Source organism: Chionomys nivalis, chromosome 4 (assembly GCF_950005125.1).
Source record: "Chionomys nivalis chromosome 4, mChiNiv1.1, whole genome shotgun sequence".
NCBI lineage: Eukaryota > Metazoa > Chordata > Mammalia > Rodentia > Cricetidae > Chionomys > Chionomys nivalis.
Genome location: NC_080089.1, coordinates 18,424,933 through 18,433,927, shown reverse-complemented (window position 1 = coordinate 18,433,927; position 8,995 = coordinate 18,424,933). Strand labels below are relative to the sequence as shown.

The 8,995-nt window shown below is 39.0% G+C and overlaps 1 pseudogene; it reads right to left on the bottom strand.

Moving 5' to 3' along the window:
• Positions 1–4,106: 4,106 nt before the first annotated feature.
• On the bottom strand, positions 4,107–4,498 carry LOC130873434 (40S ribosomal protein S15a-like; annotated as a pseudogene).
• Between the last annotated feature and the right edge of the window lie 4,497 nt (positions 4,499–8,995).

Genomic DNA, 8,995 nt, shown 5'->3' with positions numbered 1-8,995 from the left:
CAGTGGTGAGAGTAGGGTATTGAAATCTTCTACTATTAGAATGTGTAGTTTAATGTATGATTTAAGCTTTTGTATTATTTCTTTTACATATGAGGCTGCCCTTGTGTTTGGGGCAAAGATGTTCAGTATTGAGATTTCCTCATGATGGATTTTTCCTGTGACTAATATGAAATGTCCTTCTTTGTCACTTTTGATTGATTTTAGATTGAAGTCTATTTTGTTAGATATTAGGATAACTACACCAGAATATTATTATTATTGTTATTATTATTATTATTTTTAAAAATTTCCACCTCCTCCCCTCCTCTCATTTCCCTCCCCCATCCCCCCATTTCCCTTCCCCCTCCCTCTCCAGTCCAAAGAGCAGTCAGGTTTCCCTGCCCTGTGGGAAGTCCAAGGTCCTCCCCGCTCCATCCAGGTCTAAGAAGGTTGAGTATCCAAACAGACTAGGCTCCCACAAAGCCAGTACATGCAGTAGGATCAAAAGCCAGTGCCATTGTCCTTGGCTTCTCAGTCAGCACTCATTGTCCGCCATGTTCAGGGAGTCCAGTTTCATCAAATGCTCCATCAGTCCTAGTTCAGCTGGCCTTGGTGAGCTCCCATTAGATCAGCCCCAACGTCTCAGTGGTTGGGTGCACCCCTCGCGGTCCTGACTTCCCCAAAGAAAAACATATAGTTATCCTCCTGGATATTGGAAGTAGACAAGATGGCCAGGCAAAAATTGGGAACTTGGGAGTGGGGGTGGGGTGGAAGTAAGGGGATATGGGGAGAGAAAAGTGAGAAGGGGAGGATGGGGAGAGCTTGGGAGAATGGGAGGGTTGGGATGGTGGAAGGGTAGATAAGGGAGCAAGGAAGTATATATCTTAATTAAGGGAGCCATTTTAGGCTTGGCAAGAGACTTGACTCTAGAGAGATTCCCAGGTGTCCAAGGAGATGTCCCTAGCTAGTTCCTTGGGCAGCTGATGAGAGGGAGCCTGAAATGGCCCTATCTTATTGCCATACTGATGAGTATCTTGCATATCACCATAGAACCTTCATCTGGTGATGGATGGAGATAGAGACAGAGCCCATATTGGAGCACCAGACTGAGCTCCCAAGGTCCAAATGAGGAGCAGAAGGAGGGAGAACATGAGCAAGGAAGTCAGCACCAGCATTTTTTTTAGGTCCATTTGATTGGAAATATTTTCCCCAGCCTTTTACTCTAAGGCAATGTCTGTCTTTGAGGTTGAGGTGTGTTTCTCATTGATACTTTGTATTTTAATAATTATGGCTTCTCATTTTTTCACAGACTTTCTTTTTGTTCATTTCTCTCTTTAGCCTCAAATATCAATTCTTATATTTTTTCTGTTATATAAATTGTTTTAAGCTATTTACATTGTGGGACAGTTTGTTTGTTTCCTTGTTTTTCTTTTTATCCTTCAATTATGATGGATACTTATGATGGATAATTTTGCTGATTTTATTAGGCTGTCACAGTCTTTTTGAACTTGGAATGCATTGCTTCATGTTCTACTGCTTTCACAGTTTTCCCTGAGAAACCACCTGTAATTCTGATGGGTTTTCCTTTATATATGAGTTGTATTTCTTCTCTTTCTCTCTCTTATATCTTTTAATACCCTTTCTTTGTTATATACTTAATGTTTTAACTATATGTTGTGTCTTAGGATTTCTGCTGCTGTGAAAAGACACTATGACCACAGCAATTCTTTTTTTTAAAATTATTTATTTATTTATTTCACAGCAATTCTTATAAAGAAAAACATTTAATTGAAGTGGGGTCTTACAGTTCAAAGGTTAAGTCCATTATCATCATGGTGGGAAGCTTGGTAGCTACATCTTGATCAGAAAGCAATAGGAAATGGACTGTCGCCCTGGGAGTAGTTTGGGCATAGGCAGCCTCAAAGCCCATCCCTACAGTGACACAATTCCTCCAACAAGGCCACATCTACTCCAAAAAAAAAAAAACAAAACAAAAACAAAAAAACAACAACAACCACAAAAAAAAACCATACCCCCTAAAAGTACTACTGCCTTTGAGGGCCATTTTCTTTCAAATCACCACATAGTGTGAGAATTTTCTTTTCTGATCTTGTCTATTTGGTGTTTACTGTGCTTCTTGGACCAGTATGGATATTTTCTTCTTTAGTTGGCAGAAGTTTTCTTCTATGATATTGTTGAAGACCTGGTTTGTATCATTGATTTGGGTCCCCTCTTTCTCATCTATACTTGCAGTCTGAAGATCTGATTTTCTCTTGTTGTCCCATATTTCCTGTAAGTTCCTTTTGTGTACGTGTATATATATGTGTGTATGTGCATTACTTTTCATATTCCTTGGTTATTTGTTCTAAATCCTCTACCTTATCTTTGAGTCCTGATATTCTACCTTACCCCTGATTCATTCTACTCATAAGACTTTTCTCTGATTTCTCTCATTGAGATTTTTTTAATTCCATTGCCATTTCACCTTAAATCCCCCTGTTCAGTGTTTCATTCTCATGGCATTGGTTTTCTTTGTCATTCTTATCAGCCATTTGGTCTTGTTTTCTTGAGCATCATTCAAGTGTTTATTTTCCTAAATTTTATTGAACTGGTGTGTGTGTTCATTAAATTCCTTGAGTTCTTTGATGAAGTTTGTGGTTATTCTTTTAAATTCTATGTTCTGGAGTTCACACAGATGAAGGCAAACATTTCTAGATGACTGGTAGGTTGTGGCAGGAACATATTGGGTCAATCTTTTACATTGTTTGTATTTTGCAATAAGATATGGGCATGTAGACTCTATTGTTAGTTCAAAGCCTGAATTGAGTAGACTAGGTTTGAACAGGAGAGAGAATCTGTAGGCAGGTTGGGCCTAGATATTGGAAATTACTTGCCTGGATTGAAGTCTGATCACAGAGGGAACTAGGCTGGTATACAGGATATACTTCTTAGTCTCTGTCTGGAGAGTGGGTGTAGATATGGCTGGGTAGAATAGTTAGATGTGCCATGCTGGTGGCTTATGCATTAGGGAATAGGTAGGGAGGGTTCTTGGAGGGGCCTAGATATTGTTTGCCATGAAAACAGGGATGGCCATAGTAGACTGGGATGTGGGCATAATTAGGTCTGTGGGAGTGTATGTGAATGGGGCAAGTCCAGGAGCTCACCAAGTTTGTTCCTGGAGAAAGATATGGAAAATATGGTCTGGCAGAAAGGTTGGATATGGAACAACAGGAATCTATGGGTGGTGGCAGGAAGAGCTGGTTGTGGAGAATTCCTAAAAGTAGGTTGTGGCACAGGCAGTTATGGCTAACCTAGACTGCGCCTTTGGATATGCAATCTGGGTTAGATCGGGTAGGTTGGGGAGAAGGTGTGGGTAAGAAAGGGTTAGGGAGATGCACCAGAGACAGACCCTGGATAAGAATGTGAGTGATATCTCTGGGCAGAGATTGGATGCAGTACAGAAGGGTTCTGTGGGTGGGTGGTGGCGGGTTTTAATCAATTGTTTTTCTTTTTTCATTACTGTTTAATCTTTTCTAGTGGTATCATCTAGCTATCATTTTTACTTCCCAACATAAGGATGTGGCAGATTTGGAATGGATTAAACAGGAATAACCCTTAAAATATAATCAGACAACTTGAATAGTAAGTAAAGATGAAAGGCCAAATGGAAGATGTTGTTACTTTCACTGTGGAAACATGCTGATTCTCCAGGCCAAACTGCAATTTACACTCAACAAAATGTTGCTTTTTGTCCCCTCACTTAGGCTTGTATGGTACAGAGCACATGTTTGTACAAAATGATGCTATAGAGGCTGTAGCAGGAGTATTCTTGTCTCTAATTCTATAGCATCTCTAGCAGGTGCAGTATAGGATAGTCACAGTTTAAGCAAACATTAAATTTTTTATTAATATTATAATATGCTTTGATTAAACAGTTCAATATTTTAGTCTTTGGAATGCTCTTCCCGTGTGTGTGGTGTAGTGTACATACTTGCTAGGATAGGTATGTGCACATGTGAATGTCAGTACACATGTATGTGCATGAATGTGTAGCCCTAAGATCAATGTCAGGTATCTTTCTTTTTTTTTTTTTGTCCATAAAGGCTCTTTATTTATGTTTTACATCTCTAGAAAAAGAATCCCAGGATTTTCCCTCCTGTGTGCTTTTGTCTTGCCTCTTCATGGTCCATGATGCCAGCTGAGGTGGTCAGTACAATGAAATCAAACTGACGGACGGGAGCAGATTGTTCTGCCATTTTTCTAGGTCTTTGAGTTGCACATCAAATCTAGGGCTTATCACTCCACACTTGTTCAACCTGCCTGTGAGGTTCACGACTATCTTCCCAGCTCTGTGGTCATCAATGATTTCAAATTCACCGATGTAACCTTGCTTCATCATCATGGTTAGGAACCGAACGATGACTTTGGAGCAGGGCCTGATGAGGACCTGGCGTTTGCCTCTCTTCTCTGCATTGTTGATGCTTTTGAGAGCATCGGCCAGGACGGTCATGCGCACCATGGTGGCGGTGCGGGAAAATGGCCGAAAGTCAGGTATCTTTCTCTACAAGCTTTCCACCTTTAAACAATTTTGTTCTGAGATGGGATCTTTCAGTAAATCAGCTCATGCATTCAATTAGACTGACCGGCCAATGGGTTCTACGGACTCCCCTGTTCTTGTCTCCCCACTGTGTTCAGCTTTTTATTTTTTTTTAACTTTTTGTTTATTCTTTGTGGTTTTCACATGATGCATCTCAATCCCATTTATCTCCCTGTCCCTTTATATCAGCTGTTTGCCCTTGCAATCTCTCCCCCAAATGAAATAAAATTTAATAGAAAAGAAAAAGAGGGGAAAAAGAGAAAAAGAAAAACTTTGACATGGGAGCTTTAGTGTGAGACAGTGAGTGACATAGTAACAACTTCAGTTCATCTATCTTTACTCCCAAGTGCTTTTTGCAGAGTCATTGATCTGGTTCAAGGCTTCTTGTTTCTGCTACACTGTCTACAATGGGCCCTCCCAGGTCTCTTCTTGGAAATCCTGCTGTGGTCCTGTACCATGGAGATCCTGCAGCTTTGAATCTGCAGGACCAGCCCCTTCATGTGCACCAGCAGATCATAGATGGGGTGGACGCTGGGATGAACCAACTTATAGCCCTGGTTCTGAGCCTGGGTGGTTGCAGGGTTTGCCAACTCTTCCCAGTCTTCACCACCAGGGTCAGCTCCCCAGTTCACCCTATACAGCAAGAAGCAAGGGGCGGGGCGGTTTTTTCCTGTTTTCACGCTCTCAGCTGGCTCAGTTTCACCTATACCACTAGGGTCAGCTCTACTGTGCTGCCCAGTCAAGAAGGTGCAGGGGCCGCTCTCCTATTGCTGCAGCTGGGGAGAGTCAGAGACAGTGCTCCTGTTATCATGACCTCAATCCAGCTCTTAAACCCACCACAGGCAGTGAGGGGTAAGTGGGGGCTGGGGGAAATCCAGATAAGTGGACCTCCTGTGTTGACATATCATTATTGATTGTTAAAGAAATATGTTAGTGTTTTGTGGAGCTCATTGTGCTTCTTCATAAAACATCAACTCTTTTCCTTTATGTTTGATATATTTTCTATTTCCTTTGAGGACTAAAAAACAAATGTTTATAAAATCATGTGTTAATTATATAATCAGAAAAATAATTTTGTTATGAATAACTGTAATACAATCAGAAAGAATACTTTCTCTTTAAATGATAAAGAATTAAGAACCAATTTTCATGGTCATTGTTTTCTTTATTATGCCTGCTAGTTCTTTTGAGTTACCATTCCTGCATGTTTACTATAAAATAGTAAATTTAATCTGTCTTCCATTATAAAATTGGTATTTCACATCATATAAGTAAAATATTTACTTAATTTTCCCTCAACTTGCTGATGCATTAAATCAATTCATCCATTCTTTGAATGCTTTTTCCCCTACATACACTCCATATAGCTTCATTGAATTGTATTTCGGAAATGGCTGTTAACAAGAGACAAGGCCTTTGCCATCACAGAGGTCAAAGCTTGGTTGGAGAAATAAATGGGGGAGGGGAGGATCAATTGATGTATGAACTAGAAACATAGATATTGTGCTGATTATTTAATGAAAACAAGTACATGATTCTTCTAAGTGTCTGTAGAATGTGATAAACTCATCAAGTATTGGGCATAAAGTATGAAAAATTTGTCTTCTCACTCCTCTAATAAATCACTATAGCTTTTTTTATTTGAGTCAAATGTAGCTTTCTATGTATGATACAAAGCAATGATTAGGGATTGATACCATCTTTGAGAAAAGAACATTGAAGAGAAACCATTAAAAGAACAGAGAAATAAGGTTAGAGTTAAGGTTCATTCTGAGCAATGTAATATAGCATATGTGTTCTCTGAGTCAGTAATAATTGTTATGAATTATAAATCATAAAACATAAATTTCTATTTAAAATTTTGTGATGTTAGTTGTACTGTATATTTTTAAAATAACAAAGCTATTATAATTGGAAACTCTATCTCAAACTCTAAAACAATGTGGCTAGTAAAACTTTGTAGCCAATGTATTCCTTTCTGCACTGAGAAATTCTATCCCATATAGAAAAGCAAATTTCACTTTATAAGAATCAATAAAAACTTTTACAAGTAAATAAATCAGGGGAGCAAGTGATCACTTTGAAGAGTCATGGACGGCTGAAGGTTTCCTTGTGTTCGTAAACAATTACTAAATCCTACCCTCACAACATAGCTACCCAAACTATTGGATGACTGACTCAAAGTATTGAACTACTTGAATCTGCTTTCCTATTAAATTCAATGGAGATGATATATGTGATATTTTCTTTTTCTTAGTGATTATTTTTAATCATGTGAAGAGATAATCAGTGTCTTTACACAGGCACCCCAAATAGCAGCAAGGTAGAACCCCTAAGGGGAGAGTAATAGAAGATTGAAGGACTTCTATTGATTGGCTCCGATCAATTGTTAGTTTGACAAAGAGTTGTAGCCCCTACTCTCACAAGGCTCTTAGGGAGTATCCAATTGAGAAATTTGGTCTTTTCTAGCAGAAATGCTAAAAGAGTAGACAGAAGGCTTACCCCAGGGGTCCAGATTTCAGCAAACAGACCGTTTCTAGATCTTATGGCAGTAGAAGTCTTTTTATAACTGGGCAAAGAACCAAAGAAGACCTAAATATTCTGCTATAGCTGGGGCAGAATGGTGGTAATCAAAGGCCACAGAGGTGGAGATCTGTATATGGAGCAACAATAGGAAATGTATAGAAACCTAAGTGTTTAGTTGGCTTTTGGTATATATGTGAAATCATGAGAAAAATATGAGAACAATCATGTGGCCTATAAAATACCTACTGCATGATATTATGTTCTAGTTTTATTTATGGATTTTTAAGACATTTATTTTAATTGATTTTTTTATGTTTCCTGAACCTTTCCTTATAATTTCCTTATTGCCAAATATTTACCTAACATGAAGCGAGATGTAATCTGCACATTTCAACAAGAAAATGTTAAATTAACAAGAAAATGTGACACATTTAGAGGCTAACAGATTTGCCCTTGTTAAGGGGGCTGGTGAAAGCATCATAAAATCATAGAGAAGGTGATGCTGAAAACACATTTTAAAGAAATAAGTATGCTCATAAGCATGAAACATAGAGGAAAGATTGCACCACTATAGTGGGAAACTAATTTACTAATAGTATATTGAAGGAAAAATGAGCTGAGTAAGTTGTAGTAGTAGCAACATAGGCAGGAGCAGAGGCTGATGGTCAGAGTTAGTGCTAAGTTGCTCTTTCACTGGCCGAGTTCTTGGAAAGGAAAATATGAGCTTACAACATGTGTTATTTCTTATGAACATTGCATGGATCTATGTAAAAACTAACGTTGGGAGTCACATGGCCTAGTTTTTTCATCAGCATGTGAATGTTTGTCCAACCTCTGTGAGGCAAAGCCCATGGAGATGGTTTCTCACTTGGCAAGAAGCAGTGGACATCAGGACATCTGAGAATGCTGCTGGAATTATGCATCCTTGCCACGCTTTTCTCTCTTATAATATTGATGATTCCCTTGGTGGCTTTTAGTGTCACTTTGTCAGTCATGTATGGGATAGCCCCCAAAATTGTTTAGGACCTCAACAGATACTTCACTGAAGAAGAGAAACAGGTTACAGAAGAGCACATAAAAAAAGACATGCCCAGTCATATGATGCTTACACACATAGTTAAAATGATGTTATCCCATTCGGGCTGACAATTTTCTTACCAAGAGCCATCATCAAAAAAACACCAAAACAAGTAAAGAAATCCTCTTCCAAGTTGTTGCTCAAGAGAATTCAATAGACGTTCTCCAAAATGGAATCTATTGCTGTGTTCTTTGCCTTCCAGAGGTTGAAGCTAAGTATTGGTTGTTGAAGACACCATGCACTTTGGACATGAGACCCAAAGTACCTGAACTAGATTTGAACTGAAAGCCTCCTCCCTGAGCACTGGTGTTAGTGGTACCAGGAGGCACCGTGCAAGCTTCCAAAGAAAGTGAAGAAAGATACAGTTTACCCAGCTATGATGCTATGAATCTCCACAATAACAAAAACCATGGCAGAACAATCCAAGGGACAAAACAGTAGTACTTGCACTCTGGTGATGACCAGTAGCTCTCTATTTACTACCCACAGAACAAGAGGGAAAATACCTGGTGCCGGAAACCTAGCCAACTACCCAGGGCCAGTGCAGTCATGACCCTAGAGGGAAACATGTTACTGGCACGTTATTATTTATTAATGTTTATTTTCATAATTCTTAGCTGTTTTCTAAATATATATCCTTCCATCTACAAATAATTGTTGTTCTCATCTTTCGTGGAAAAACTTCATGAAAAAGTTATTTTGGGGTTTCCAGTCTCAGCTGGAATATCTACAATATAACTTCCGTTAAATCAGCTTTTTCTCTCCCCAGAAAGACTACCTGACTATATGGTGAGGCATAGAAAAAGAGAAAGGAC